The sequence below is a fragment of the Harpia harpyja genome, chromosome 14 (assembly GCF_026419915.1).
Source record: "Harpia harpyja isolate bHarHar1 chromosome 14, bHarHar1 primary haplotype, whole genome shotgun sequence".
NCBI lineage: Eukaryota > Metazoa > Chordata > Aves > Accipitriformes > Accipitridae > Harpia > Harpia harpyja.
The window spans coordinates 22,944,158-22,958,514 of record NC_068953.1 but is presented as its reverse complement, the minus strand read 5'-3'; the positions used below and the strand labels follow the sequence as shown (position 1 = coordinate 22,958,514).

Genomic DNA, 14,357 nt, shown 5'->3' with positions numbered 1-14,357 from the left:
TGATGGAGCTTGGAGAGCATCTCCGGAATTGCCCCAAAGCCCTCTCTGGGGAAACACAGTTATGAACGTGCTGCACTTTCTGAGCATGACCCCTGCAAGGTGCAGTGGATCTGACACACGCAAATAGAGTTACTGTGATTTGAAGAATTTGAAGAATTAATGAGCTGGAGAACTCAGAGGAACAGTGGCAGGCAAGCAAAGTGGCACTTAGTGGCACCGTGATATACTGGCTTGCTTTTTAGTTTTGCCAAGGCCTTGATACTTGGCCTATAGCATACAGGAGTGCTGACAATAATTTGACTTCTGGAGTGCTCCCACGTCAAAGCAATTGGTGCATTGTACCAAACACAAAATGCAATTAAACTAATGTATTGCGCTAGGGAGAATAAAGCCAAACATCAGATTTGAGTTCCAATTTTTAAATGAGTGGATGTGAAAAACCCTAAATTAACCACCTACTGCATTTTTTGTATGGAAGTGGTGCCACCAGTACAATCACAGGAACTGTACCAACAAGCAAACAGATGAAGAGGGAATTTTCAGGCCCAATTTTTAATGCTGTCATCAATTACAAACACTCCTGAGCTGGAGATTCAAATCAGGTGAGCTGAGGGGGGAGCAGGCTCTCAAGTACAGGACAGAGAAGAAAGGTGGAGTGTGTGCCTGGCAGGGCCCTGGAAACAGCCAAAGGAGTGATATCTCCTAGTGCTTAGATATCTCCTCCTGGAGAGGCCACTAGTGCCACAACTGTCTTGCAGGTGGGGAAACTGAGGCACAGAGTGGGAAAGCAGCTTTCTAGATTTCACCTGCTGACAGAGCTAGGATGAGCAGCTGGACTTTCCATTTCACTTCTTTGCTCTATCCCTTTGGCAAGTACAAGGGATTTGTGCTGCTGTGTAAACCCACCCCTGTTTTCTTTCTGAGAAGCCTGTAGCTCCATGCTCCTCTTAAATGTTAGGTTACCAGAAGCAATGGAAATCTGCCAGCAAAAATTTTTATTTCTCCCACTGTCTGGACTAATTTGAGCATCTCTGTGTGAAGGGGTGTTGCAGGGTGTGGGCATCCCCCCCATGCGCACTGACAATGCTTTCTTAGGAGTTAGGAGCTGCGTGCTTTGCTCCTCAGCAAGACACCTCCTCATGTTACCTGGTTATCTCTTTTAATAATATAAAATGATTGCGGGTGGATTTCCATGGCAGACTACGTTCCACACTGTTGTGTCCACACGGTCTCTTGTAAGCACAAAATTGCATGGACTGTAGGATTTTTCCTGCTGCTGCTCTTCTGGCAGTGGACTCCCAAATTATAAACACAAGGGGATTTTAAACAGCACAGGCTTATCCCGCAGTAGGATTATCCCTGAAACATGGCACCTTCCCCAGCCTCACCCTCTAGCCATCCCAGGGAGAGGGGTCTCAAATTTAGCAATGGTCTAATATATAAAGTGGAGAGACAAAGGCTGCCAGCATAATACCCAGCCATGCCGGGATTCCCCTCTGCTTCCAGCTAGAAACGTTCCTGTATGACAGCAATGAAAAAAAAAAATAAAAGTCGCCCATGTAATGAAGAAGCCAGCGAGCTGCAACGTTTCGGGTTGGATTTTATTACCGTGATGAAACGACACAAGCTTCACCTCTCCCTCCCTTTGCCTGCCGTGCGGCTTCTCGCTCTCTCCCCTTCTCTTTGGCTGCCCCTGCGCACTCCCTCCCCGCTCGCTTCGCAACCGGGGCGGGGGAGGCAGGGATGCAGGTAGGACAGGCAGCCCCGGGCTCCCTCGCAGCCCCGGACGCCTTCAGCTGGGATCCCCTGGGCTGCATCATTGGCATGCGGCGCCCGGCAGGACTGCATCACCGCTAGAGGAGATGCCAGCGCAGAGCCTCGCTGCGCCGCACACCGCGCTGCGCCGCGCAGGCAGCAGCACCGCCGGCGACTTGGGGTGCCCAAGGTAAGAGCCAGCCGCCCCCTTCACCGAAAGGGCTGACAGGCAGGTGCCGGAGAGCCGGCAGGCCGCGGGGTCTCGGTGCCGAGCGCTGCGCAGGTGGGGAGGCAGGGAAAAGCTCTCCGCAAAAAACTGAAACCAAAGGTGCCGCTGAAAACCGGGGGCGGTGAAGGGCGCGGAGTCGGTGTCCGAGTTGGGATGAATCGGTGGGAGCTGCCAGGGACTCCCTCAGCTTCGTGAGACTGGAGGGGTCAGAGCAGTCGCGAGAGAAGCAGCAATTTAAACTAGCCCCGTTGCGCTGCCTGGCTGCCCTTGCTCTCTGCGGAGAGCGGGGGAGCTGCCGTGCTTTGGAGTTTTAACTCAGGCTGAAGCAGTTTTTAAGAGTGCTTCTGGTGCGTGTCCAGGTCGCGGTGGGCTGGGGCGGGGAGAAGGAGAAGGTGTTTGCATGGGGGCAGGGGCTGTCGTGTCCGCATGGGAGCCGTGGGTGACTGCGTGGGTGGTAGCACCCGGGGCGGGGGGGCGAGGGTGCCGGTGCACACACCGGCCCCGTTACCCCGCTGGTTACCGCACTGCCAGCACCCATTTTAATTGTCCTCCCTTCCTTATCCTCCCCAGTCTCCAGGAGAGCTTAAATGCAGCTAAAGCTGAAAACTGCAGTTAGTCACCTGTGCCAGGAAGGATTAAATGAGTCCATGGACAGAAAGCAATGATTTTGGGAGCTGGTGGGGCTGGCGCTCTGAACGGCGGCTGTTGCAGGACACAGATTCTCTGGCAAGAAGTTCCTGTGCATGTGTGCATGCCTATAGCACATCCTGTAACACATCCAGATGTACATCTCTGCAGGGGCTATTTTTCTTTTAGAGGACAAGTATTGTTCGAGGGAAATTTTCATTACACTTGTCAAACTGCAGTAATATGATCCATAACACCAAGATCCCATTAAAAATAACGGGTAGAAACTGGCTCCGCAAGGACATTACTTGTCAGGGATGACCTCGTCTCAGGAAAAAAAGAAGAAGAGTAACAGTCTGATGATTATAATGTGTAGGTGAGGAGCAGTGCGGTGCTCCATGTGTGCTGAGGCGAACCCTCGCTATGTTTAGGTCAGGCACTTGTAAGCACATACTAGAGCTTAAAGGGGTCTCCACAAATTTCTGGTAGGATGAGAGCAAGTCCTGTGTCTGACATGGCATGCAAATTGCTGTTTCATGACTCCTCTGGATCCCTAGTGTTATCATTTGGGGGAAGAAAGAGGAAAAGGGTTAATTCTCTGGCGTGTTTAGCCAGCTGTTGAATACACAGTAATGTTGCACTGATCATCTGAGGGTGAAAGCACTGAGCCAGATGTCTGCTGCTCATTTGGAAATACACCTTAGTGCCTCTGCCCTAAATGACATGTGGCCCTAACACTTTGTGCAGTGGGATGCCCATGGTCAGACTGCCCTGTCCTACAGGACAACCTGGAGGAAGGAGTGGGAGCAGAGGCAGCATCCAGGGCTTCTTCTGATTCTTCTTCCCAACGGAAAAGCCCTCTTCCACCCTCCAGCAGAAAGAGGAGGGGAACACCTCCCTCCCTTGCAAGAGAGCTGCCACAGGCAGCAGTCACCTACACGGGCGCCCTGGGTCTCAAGAGCTCCGTGAGGTCCTAGTGAGCTGCTGATGTCTCCCTTCTTCAGGGCCTTGCTGTGGAAGGCATGTCCACCGGTATTAGATGAACTCAGCTGGACATCAGATCTGCAATGACACCTTTGGTTTTCCTGACACTATTTTGCGAATGCGTAATGTGAGTGCTGGGGGAACCCTCGCGGAGGATCAAAGCCAGACCCAGAAAGCAGCCGACAGGAGACAGCCCTCCTGTTCAGCTTGCCCAGTTATGAGAGGTCTGTCCCATGAAGCAGCTATGCTATTTGCACCCATTTATGTTCTGGTACATCTTTGAATGAAAGTCACTGGTACCTGACAACTATTGATTGAGGGAGCCGAGCTGGAGGTGGAAGCCCAGCTTTCATGCCTCCTTGTGCCAGGTTCTGACGCAGCCCCTAACCTGCAAGTGCATGGCTGGGCACTCCCCAAAAGTCAGCCTTGCACATGCAGATGATCTCTGCAAATCTGGCTGCTTGTCTGCAGGTAGGGTCTGGGCACCAACTTCTGAAAGCACAGTCAAAGTGAATGTGAACAATCCCGTGAGGAAAGAAGAGCACATGACCTGGTGTTTCGTACAGGGGCTGCGTGTTGTTAGTTTCAAAACAGGAATTGATCCAGCCTGTACTTGCAGGGAAAAGGCAGGATGCTGAAGATGCATCTCTTTCTTGCTCGTAATAACCTCTCAGCTGGGAGCATTGCTTTTGGTGAAATGAAATAGGAGAGATGAAAAAGGAAGATGAAAAATCCCCCATGATCCATGGTGATGCTGTCCCACTCGTACAGCACATTGCTGCTGGACAAAGCTTGGTGAGGCAGGTCTGGGTTTTGAGGCACAGCCTGCACTTGATGCAGCATGAGCCTGGCTCCCTTCCTTGCCTGTGCCGAGTGCCAGCCCCCAGGTCCTCCCTCCTCTGCTCAGAGCTGTCGTGGGTGGCTTCTTCCTGGCCTGGCCACAAAGTCCCTGGTTTGCTAACAGTCCTGCTGGGAAAGCCAAAGTGAGCCTTGAAAATCCTCTTCCTGCATCGTCAAGTCAGCAAATTGATTTTCCAGATCATGAGCTGAACCTCTGAAATTGTTCTCTTCTGAAAAGATTATGGAATTACTCCTGTGCTAATAAACGCTTTAATGTTACAGTGACTAAAAGTCCCATAAGGACTTTAACAGCCAAAAAAAAGACACTGTAGGAAACGGGAGCCAGTGGTGGCTGTGTCAGACCTTGCTTCACCATCTGCGGCAGAGGGGAGGAAGATAACTGAAGTTGGAAAACGAGAGGAAGGTGAGGAGAGACGCGTGGTCTGCCAGGAAGCTGCTGAATCCATCAGAGATACCTTCCGCAGCACGCAACTTTATCCCTCTTTCTGCGAGGGCAAGCAGGGAAGGCAACACATTACCTATTGCTTTTCCTTTTCAGCAGCTCTCTGGGAAATACCCATCCCCTCTGGCACCCAGGATAACCCAGCTCCTGGTGACCTGCCTGGAGAGCCCTGAGGGCAGGCAGCAGAGTCAGGTCGCCATCCCCAGCTCCCCGGGGCAGGCTGCTGCAACCTGCCACCAGATTATCCGAGTTTAGCACTTACCCTTCTACCCTCTCAACATGATGCTGTCAGGCTCTGTAGTTCAGGATCTTGACACTGGTTTCCAAATACATGGTAAGGCAGTGTATACCCTGACCCCACCAGAGGAGTTTGGCATTTATTAGGGAGAAAATATGCTTCTGGGGATGAGTCTGCCACGATCCTGCTAGCTTTCACAGAGCTACAGTCTCGCCTCTGCTTTACTAACCCCAGTTTTATTGCACCGTAACTCCACGGGTTAAAACCAGGTTGTGCCAGATTTGAGTGAGAGCAGTGTTAACCCCCTAAGATGGGACAGAGAAGCAGCACAGGGAAAACGTCTTGATGCCCCACGAGCTGCAACGCAAGGGGAAGGCTGGTCTATATTTAGGTAGGGGCTCTGCACAGAATGGGTAATCCTCTTTCCATGAATTATCCAGCCTGGGGATTAGACTGCTTTAATCTCCCCCAGGCCTCCCCTGTTTGCAGTCAGGCTCAGTGGGAACCAGGGGGGCAATGGCTGGAGGGAGGGAGGTGCGGGCAGGTTGCTGATGACTCATGTGGCTGCTGCCAGCCTTGCCAAGTGCTCCAAGAGGTCACCGCAGGCCCAGATGACACACGAGTGACGTGCAAGGCGAAAGGGAACATTATGGCATCCTGATTAGGAAAGAACATGGAGCTTTATAAATAATTGCGGAGACGAGGGAGTGCGGCAGCAGGTAGGAGGAGGGACAAGAGACTCAAAGCAGCAGTTTTCCAAAGTGTAATATCCTTGCTAGACTTTTTCAAGCTGTTTAACCAGAAAAAGGGATGCTTTTTGAACTGCAGCCGATATAGCTGAGAAGATGCTCCAAACCCACCTGCTTGGGCTGGCTCTGCAAATGCAATTCTGGGAATGCAAGTCAGGTTCATCTATTTGGAGTGCAAATGGATCACTGTCAATACTCCATTAAAATGTTGAAGGGAGGCCAGTAACACAGCTCAGCGACAGTGAGGGGGTGGGGAGGAATGGGGTGTGAGGAGGGAGGCAGGCTGGATTGCACCAAAACCTGAATATTTCATTCACAGTTATGGGGTGAGTGCCCTGCGTGCAGAGAAGACAGATTTCTGTCCTTTACCTACTGCACAGCTGCTAGAAAAAAGGAGTCCTGTCACTAATCTCAACCTGGGGACTTGTACGTGCCATAGAAGAGATATTCTTGTCACCCCTACATGTGGGTTTTGGGACAAAGCTTTGGTGGGGGGAAGAATGAGAAAGGCTCAGCTGTGCCATGCCAGGCTGGCACCCAGCTCCACAGGGATGCCAAAGGGCCTCTTCCCCCCCGTGCTGAAGACAGTGGAAAAAGGGGGGATCTTCTTCTGAGGCAGGAACAGAGTCCTTGTCCGGGAGACTGAGATAGCTGGCACCACTGATTTTCTGTATCTGGGTTTCTGGTGGGGCCACTCTACTTCCTCCCCTAATCTCTAGAAGCTGGGATGTATCTCACAACTAGGATGGTTTGTCTTCCTTCACTCTGCTTTCCAGGCTTTAACTAAGAAATCAGTGCAGGGTTTTGGTTTCCCCAATTCTCTTTGCATTTTACTGCTCTCTGGACATCTTGTCACCTCGTCCTGGAGTTACATCCTCCTGGCTGCTAATGTTGCGGACCCCCACAGTACAGCTGCCATCCCCCAGACTCACGCTGGCCACCCTTGTCTGAACTGCTGAAAAGTCAGGTGTATTCATGGGGAAGTTAAATGCACCAAGGCACTTTATTTTTCCTGCATTTAAATCAATTTATTCTACTCTCTGCTGCTTATCCTACATAACCTAAATCAGGATTTCGACCCTATTGTATTTTCCCCTGCCCAGAATTGCGACAAATTGAAAGCCTCGTCCTGCCATTCAGCATTCCCACTTTTACTCACATGATCTAGAGGATGCCATTTAAATAACTTCAGGGGAGTTTGAATTGAACAGGGAATAAATGACCAGGCTCCTAACTCTCTGCTAGGAAGGGAAATACCTTGGCTGGCCCTGCAGCTCCTGCCTTGCCCAGACACAGAGACAGAGTCAGTGCAAACCCTGGCTTGTTTCTGTGTGTGAGGTTAGAGCTAGAAATCACTGGAAAAAACCTTGATGAAAGAGGGAAAGCAAAGAAGGGAAAGACTGGGGAAAGTCTTTGCCTTTAACGTGAGCTAGTGTGTCTTTCCTCCCTGTGTCGAACATCCTCAATTTCCTGTTTAACTTAAAGTCAACACATCTGTCACGTTAGCATCTCCCGCTGCCTGGTTCCCCCAAGCCACCCCCCTCCCATCTGCTCTCCCTCCTGCCTCCAGCCTCCCTCCACTCCTATTGCTTTGTGGCTGGGGCGTGTGTGTGTGCGTGCGCCTGTGTTTTCTGCTGGCTGATGGACTTTTCCATTGGTTGTGCTTCAGTACCTGGATGCGGTCACAGCGGGATGATCGGCTTGGCTTGCAGAGCATTTACTTCTAATCTCCGGCTTGTGACATCCTAGCAGAAAGGGGCGACCCTTTCAGGAGCAGCTCCACGGGCTAAAAAGAGGGGAAATGGCTGGTGAATGGCTGTGATGAAATATTTCCTAGTTCTGGTAAGCGATGCTTTTCTCTTTGGTCCCTTTCTGGACAATCAGTCCGGATGCAAAAGTAATAATGCTTAATGGGGTAAAAAGGAAAGGGAGGGGAGCTGAAAAAGTGACAGAAAAAAACTATGAGGCCCATTCAGTTTGTACTGAAGCTTTTCCAGGGGTCAGTGCTCATCAAAGCAATTTAATTACTATTTGTGAGAGGCTGAGCGCTGAGCAGATCAGACAGCGTGTGTGCCTAGGCAGTCGGAGCAGCTTTCACTCGCATGCAGTTTCATTGCCCACTCTGTATCTTTTTTTCCTACGTGATTTCCAGCTTGGTCTGGGGCACATTCAGAGCTCACGGCCAAGCACCAGTGGTGCTCTCCATGGAGCAGTCCTAGGTGAGCCGCTACCTGAATGCTGCCTTTTCTGCTTTATGCTCTTTACTGCAGGAGTTTTGGAAGGTCATTCATAAATTCTTGCCCCTAAGTTGATGCATAAAGACCCTCAACTTTTCTAGCTGATAAACCATCTCCGTCGTGAAGTCTTACTGCATTTTTCCCTGAAACCAGTCCCCTAGGTGCTGCAAATAGCTGATACATATAGAGGTGCAGATAAAGATGTTTAGAAGTAAGAGGGTCTACCTGGACTACACACTGCTGGGACTGTGAGCTATCTGCTGTCCTGGATGTTGGCTTACACAAAATGAGAAGTTTGAGAGCCGCTTTATCTCACAGGACTCTCAAAATGGGCGTCCTGCTTCTAAGTCAAGTGACAGCAGAGCTCCTACACTAGGGATGAATTTAGGGCCCTTGTTTAAAGAGGATCAGGGAATAATAAACCTAAGAGCAGCCTTTGCAATCTGGCTGTATTGAATCTGCAAAGGTCTGTACCTAACACGCCTCTGTTAGACAAAAACCAAAGGAAAAATAGAGTGGTGGTACTTTGGAAATTTTGCTGATAGGTACAAAGCTATGACCTTCTTGACGGACCTGTGTTCCACCCAAAAACTGGTGCAAAATTTGGCTTGGGGATGCCAAAACAAATTCTTCCTGGATTTATTTATAACAGGCAGAGTTAAAAACTACTCCTGGAGAACATTGCAGAGATGATTTGTTTATGAAAATATACCTCTCATTATGTTTTCATACAGAAACCTCCACTTGCTAAAAATTCACACATTTCCTACTCTTTGATGTAGATACCATGACACTTAGAGTGGGGCACTCTGGTTATTGTGCTTATTCTAGAGCAACCTTGAAGTTTCAAGCACCAGTTACTTTAAATCTAAAGAAAAAGATTCTCCTCTCCTAAGCAGCAAGTTTTGGCTTGGATTTTTGTTTCATGTGTGTTTCAGGGTGACAATCTTTTGTACAAATCTGTGTCTGGTGAACAGTGGGTGAAGTGAACACAGGAAAGTGGAAGGGGCTTTGCGTGACTCTGAATCCCAGCACTGTGCAAGAAGGAGAGAGTGCAGGAAGTGCCAAATTTGTTGTCTTTAGGGGGGTTGATGTTTGTATCTGTGAGGAAATGTTCTTATAGAGGACAGCTTTTTTTCCTCTAACCTAAACACCATGGTTTCTTTCAAAAGGTTGAAAATCCTTCATTCCATGTTTCCTGGAAAAACACTTCTGAGCACCAGAAATTACTATAAATTGTTTTGCTTGTTGAATTATCTTCTAAAACCTGCAGGAATGTTGATGTCAGTATCTTTTCTGTCAGATTTGTGTTTGTGTGCACTTGATTTTTCTCCTACGTTCAGTCTGAGATGTTGGCCAGTGATGATTGTGCTTTCCTGGTCCCTGCTGCAGTGCTGCCTGGAAGGGTTAATTTCCCCTGTTTAATTAATGGCTCTGTAATATTTATAAAGAGAAAATCCTCATACCCGTCTGTGGTAATTTTGGTACATCTGCCAAGGCGAAATTCTAGGGCCAAATTAATATTACAATATGCTAGATGTACAGATTTTTATAGCATCCCAAAGATATTTCCTGAGACATGCTGATTTGATGTTGGGGAAGTGAAGGACACATCCTAAAGTCTTTGTCTCTGGATGGAGACAGAATTGAATGTACTACAGTATTAATGAATGTTACGACCTTTAGTTGAATTTTAGTCTTTTCTCATGGGCATTTGGGCTATAAGGGATGGATTTCCCTTGTGAAAAAATCCATTTGGTAAGGGCAGGGAGTCATATGAGATCCTAAATGAAGAATACTCCAGATCATTCCTGTGAAGACACTTGGCATCAGTGTCATTGTCTCTTCAAGACAAGGTAATCAAGGAGATGGAAGATGAAACCTTTCCTTGCCAGGGAAACTTCCACATTATTTGATTGAAATTGGAATCCAGTCACCTCATGCTTGCCTCTCCAGATTTTTCTTACCACATCTGCTAAATTACCACCAGCTATTTGCGTTTTAAATGAGGGCTTCCTCCCGCACAACCCATCTGCTCAGCCTGTTTGTTCTTCCTGTGCAGTCACGACTTCATGATCACGTTTATGTCAGTAGAAGCACACTGGTGTTAGGGGGAGAAGGAAGAGGGGAACAAGGTGGCCTTGCAGATTCCCTTGGCTGGGTTGAATTCAAAATAGGAGTTGGGTTAAAAGAGGGGGAAGAAGCTCTTATGAAAGAGAATTAAGCCAGGGCAAGGGAGCCAGGAAGTTCAGGCCACTTTGAGGACAAAACTTCTTTTTTTCTAGTACTATCCTAGGGAATCTTTACCATTAGACATCATAGACTGTCCCACGTCTAAGGTGACATAGCTCACCTGGGCATGTTCTTGACTACCTTGATGCCAGGAGGGAAGAAGTTATTAAGGCTTTTTTTGCTTGGATATGGCTGAAATGTGAGAGTACTTTATGGTATTTTAATCTGCCTCATTAAATTGGAGGGGATACAGACTTTCAGAGATGTTTTCTGCTCACCTTGGTGTGACAAACCTGGGGATATGATTATAGATATAGAGGGATGTGATAAAGATCTACAAAACTGTGAGTGACTGTCCTGGTTTCAGCTGGGATAGAATTAACTGTCTTCCTAGTAGCTGGTATGGTTAAACCACGACAGTGACATGGAGACAGGGAGTAGGGATGTTGACTACCTCTTCAAGTCCGAGACCAAGGCAACATCAGAACTAGCTAATAGAAGCCAGGTACAGATCAAAGATGCCTCTACCTGACCGTTGAAATGTGAGGCAGTTCTGGCCCATAGCCTAAATTACTGTCTCCAAATAATAAGCACTGCTATGGCCAACATGGCTTCCAGACCAGAACTGCCCTATGTCCAACCAGCTTGAATCTATCTGTACCCTTATATAAATAAAATACAGACACTGACAGTCCTTTGTAAGATGCCCCAGAAAAAAAGAGAAAAGCTGGATGTGCTGAGATGTACTCAGCTGTGTGTTCTTCTCCAAACTCTTAAGGGAGGGCATGAGCAGGATAGCTCCCACACCCCACAGCCGTGAGGGTCCTGTAGACTGTGTGCCAGAGATTTGGGGTGTCATGACCTGGCTTAGTTCAGCTTATATGACAGTCACTCATGCCTGGTGTGCATTTTCTATAATAAGAAGGATCTATAATGAGGGGGATAGCCCACCCATGGCTGAAAGCAGCCGTCTCTTAGGTGGAGCAGAGCAGCCAGAAGAGCAGAATGTGTTATATTCAACAGTGGAGATGCTGGGAAAGGATGGAAAGCAGTATGCAAGCCCCAAAGCAGTACTTTTGACTGAAGAAATTGCTTGTGATGGCCCATGCATGGACACAGCCATGTGAGAGATGCCCTCTCCCTTCTTCTGCTTCATGATTGCTGTTGTCCTGCCTAGGAGAGAGACCCAGAACTTTTGTGTGAGGACTGCGGCAGGCCTGATGCTGGGCAGGCTCCTACAGCAGATGCTGCAGGACTGTGCGGCAGCTGGTTCTCAATGATTCAGTGTTTCTAGTTAAACTCGGTGTTTTGCTGTGATTCATGGCAGATCTTGTGGGAGATGGGTTTGCAGGAAGCTGGAATTCATCCACTCCCGACTGGGTGATAGATGGATTTGTTCAAGCTCTGGTTCCCACCATGCTGTCAGCACAGCAGCTGCCTCCCTGGACTCCCATCCTCCCAAGCTGATGGCGAGTGAGAAGAGTGGTGTCTTCAGAACAAGGCAGCCCTGGTATTTCTACCCAGCAGGACCCTGGGCACCATTGCAACATGGAGAGTTTCCCAGTCCTGGCCTGAAGGTGATCCCTGTGGGGTGTTTTGTAAAATGTGAGAGGGTGAGTAAAATCCCTGCAGGAGATTTTTGACCATGGGGAAAGTGCTATATGAGCCAATCTGCTCCTGCACATGATATGTATGATTTACACCCTTCCTACTCTTGAGGACTGAGCTCCAGTACTGCAGTGGTGAGCTGAAGGCAGGTCCTCTGTCAAGACACGAGTGGTCACAGCCAGGTCTCAAGAACTGCTCCCACCACATCTCTCCAGGCAGCAGGGAAATATGTGCCTCCTCCATTGGACATTTCTCTTGCCCTTTATGGGAGGTGGTGAGGCTGCTGCAGATTTGCCAGCTTTAACTGCTCTAATTATTGCAGATTACAGGTTCCTGACCTTCTGAGCTCGTATCCTTGCCCTTCTTGGGCATGTGTGATGCTCCTGGTGTTTCCCCTTTACCTTAGCACTCAGAGGAAACCTCTGTAGAGGTGGTGGTTTCTTTGAGGAACCTCATTTATGTAGCAGTCCTACAAGTAGTGATGGTCCTCAAACAAGCCCAGTGACATCTAGTTTTGCAGCTACCATCCTCCTCTGAGGCACGTTCCCAGGGGGATTAGCACAGCCAAGATATGAGGTTAGAGGTAGATTGAATTGGATGCCTCCATGAGGATGATTGAGGGATTGGTGAGGTTTGGCAGACAAGAATGGAAGAACGCAAAAATACTTCTCTAGCTGTACTTGGCACAGAGGATCTAGTGCACCGGACACTCATACTGATGGATAAAAACTCTTTTAGATTTACAAGCTGTCCTGGGTGGGTGGATCCTGATTTTAGTCTCAGGGCTGTAAATGCAGTGAACTAAGCAAAATTCCTCTGGACTTATACCAGAATAAGTGATACATGGGCTATTATGAGGGATATGGCACCTCATAATGTAATAAACACAAAAAGAGATCATTCTGCTCTCTGTACATGGGGCCCAGGGCGCTCTCTGCCCTGATAGATGGGAGGGAGGAGAAGAGGGGTGATTTGGACTCATGGCTGCTTGGGGCCACAAGAGGTGTGGGCTTTTTACAAAGCCCTGCAACAACTGGGAACTGGTTCTCAAATGCTTTCAGTCCACTGCAAGGGAGAAAATCTGACCTGAATTCCTCTCACCTACTTCCACTGAAGCTCAGAGTGGGCACCAGCAAGACCAGCCACTTCTTGGGGGGGTACATTTGTCCTTCTGAACCCCCACGCCACATGCACTCACAGCCCAAATTCACAGATGTTTTAGCAGGGCTGTCTCATTGCAGGGATCTATTGTGCATTAATTATGAGCATGTGTATATGAGGTGTTAAATGATTTATACACAGACCCAGATTGAGAAATCCCAGTGGTTTCTTCTCCTGATGTGTAGCCGCTGTTGGCAATTAGTCAAGCTTTCCTGGCATTTAGGAGGAGCTGAGGAGCCTTTTCGCTTGCAATACAGACCCAATGTTGCCAGGCTTGGTGGAGGCTGAGCCTCCCTAGTGAGCCAAGGCTAGCTGTGACCAGCATGAAAGGAGCGTGGAGCCCATTTCCAGCGCAGACGGCACATGCGTGACAAATCCTGCCATCATCGCTGCCATTCATTAGCCCTCTGGGGACTGTGGCAATACTTTGACATTGGGTCACCCTTGGGAACATGGGGAATGCCTTTTGCATTCTCAGAGCCAGAGGATGGGAATTCAGAGCACAGTAATTTTAATTAATCTTGTATTTATTATTTATCACTAATTGAATATGCTTTTGGCGCTTTTTTTCTTCTTTTAGATAAGGGTGTTTAGGGGTGGTTATTAGTATCTATTTTATAATGCTGGCAAGATAGGATCCTTTGTTCTTAGGAGCTCGGACACTGCAAATCATCCAAGATGTTGCCTTTGTTGTGGCTGTGCCTGGCATGGTGCCCATGGGTGCTGGGCAGCACAGGCACCTCCATCCCGGGGTGTCCAGCAGCAGGGGAGGGAGAAGCCAGAGCCTCACTGGGCTGCTCTGGGGGCTACAAAGGGCTGGAAAGGGTGCAGGACTCAGGAGCTCTGGTAGGAAACACTCACGGACCATTTCTGACCAGAGGGCATTTGGTATTTTGACACTTATGTTTTTGAAAAGCCAGCCATGACCACTGATTACAGCAGGACACTTCAGGGCCTCCTTCTTACAGCTTTATTTTAAAGCGACACTTCTTTAGCATGGGGGTTAAAAGCAAAGTCTGCACTGAATGCTGCAGATCCAACCCACTGAAGGATGTTGTCCTTTCAACCCCTCTAATCCCCTTAACACACACAGGACTGGCACTAATGGAATGAGGAAAGATTAGGAAAAGCCTAAATTTCCCCCCCCCCCATTCTGCAAAGTTCTGCAAAGCCTTGTCTGTAGCTACGATTTACACCCTGCCTGCTTTAAAACCAGAAAGAAGTGGCAGAGAGC

The 14,357-nt window shown here is 48.6% G+C and overlaps 1 protein-coding gene across 4 annotated transcripts in view; it reads left to right on the top strand.

Moving 5' to 3' along the window:
* The first annotated feature begins 1,767 nt into the window (after positions 1-1,767).
* The window catches only part of SV2B (synaptic vesicle glycoprotein 2B), a 69,458-nt gene continuing 56,868 nt past the window's right edge, over positions 1,768-14,357 (top strand). For 2 of the 4 annotated variants that reach the window (XM_052808370.1, XM_052808373.1), the window contains exon 1: positions 7,468-7,727. The gene's annotated coding sequence lies outside the window, so the exon portion shown is untranslated. Of the gene's footprint in view, positions 1,946-7,467; positions 7,728-14,357 lie in introns of those variants that run through there. The other 2 variants (XM_052808372.1, XM_052808374.1) reach the window with 2 other exon arrangements.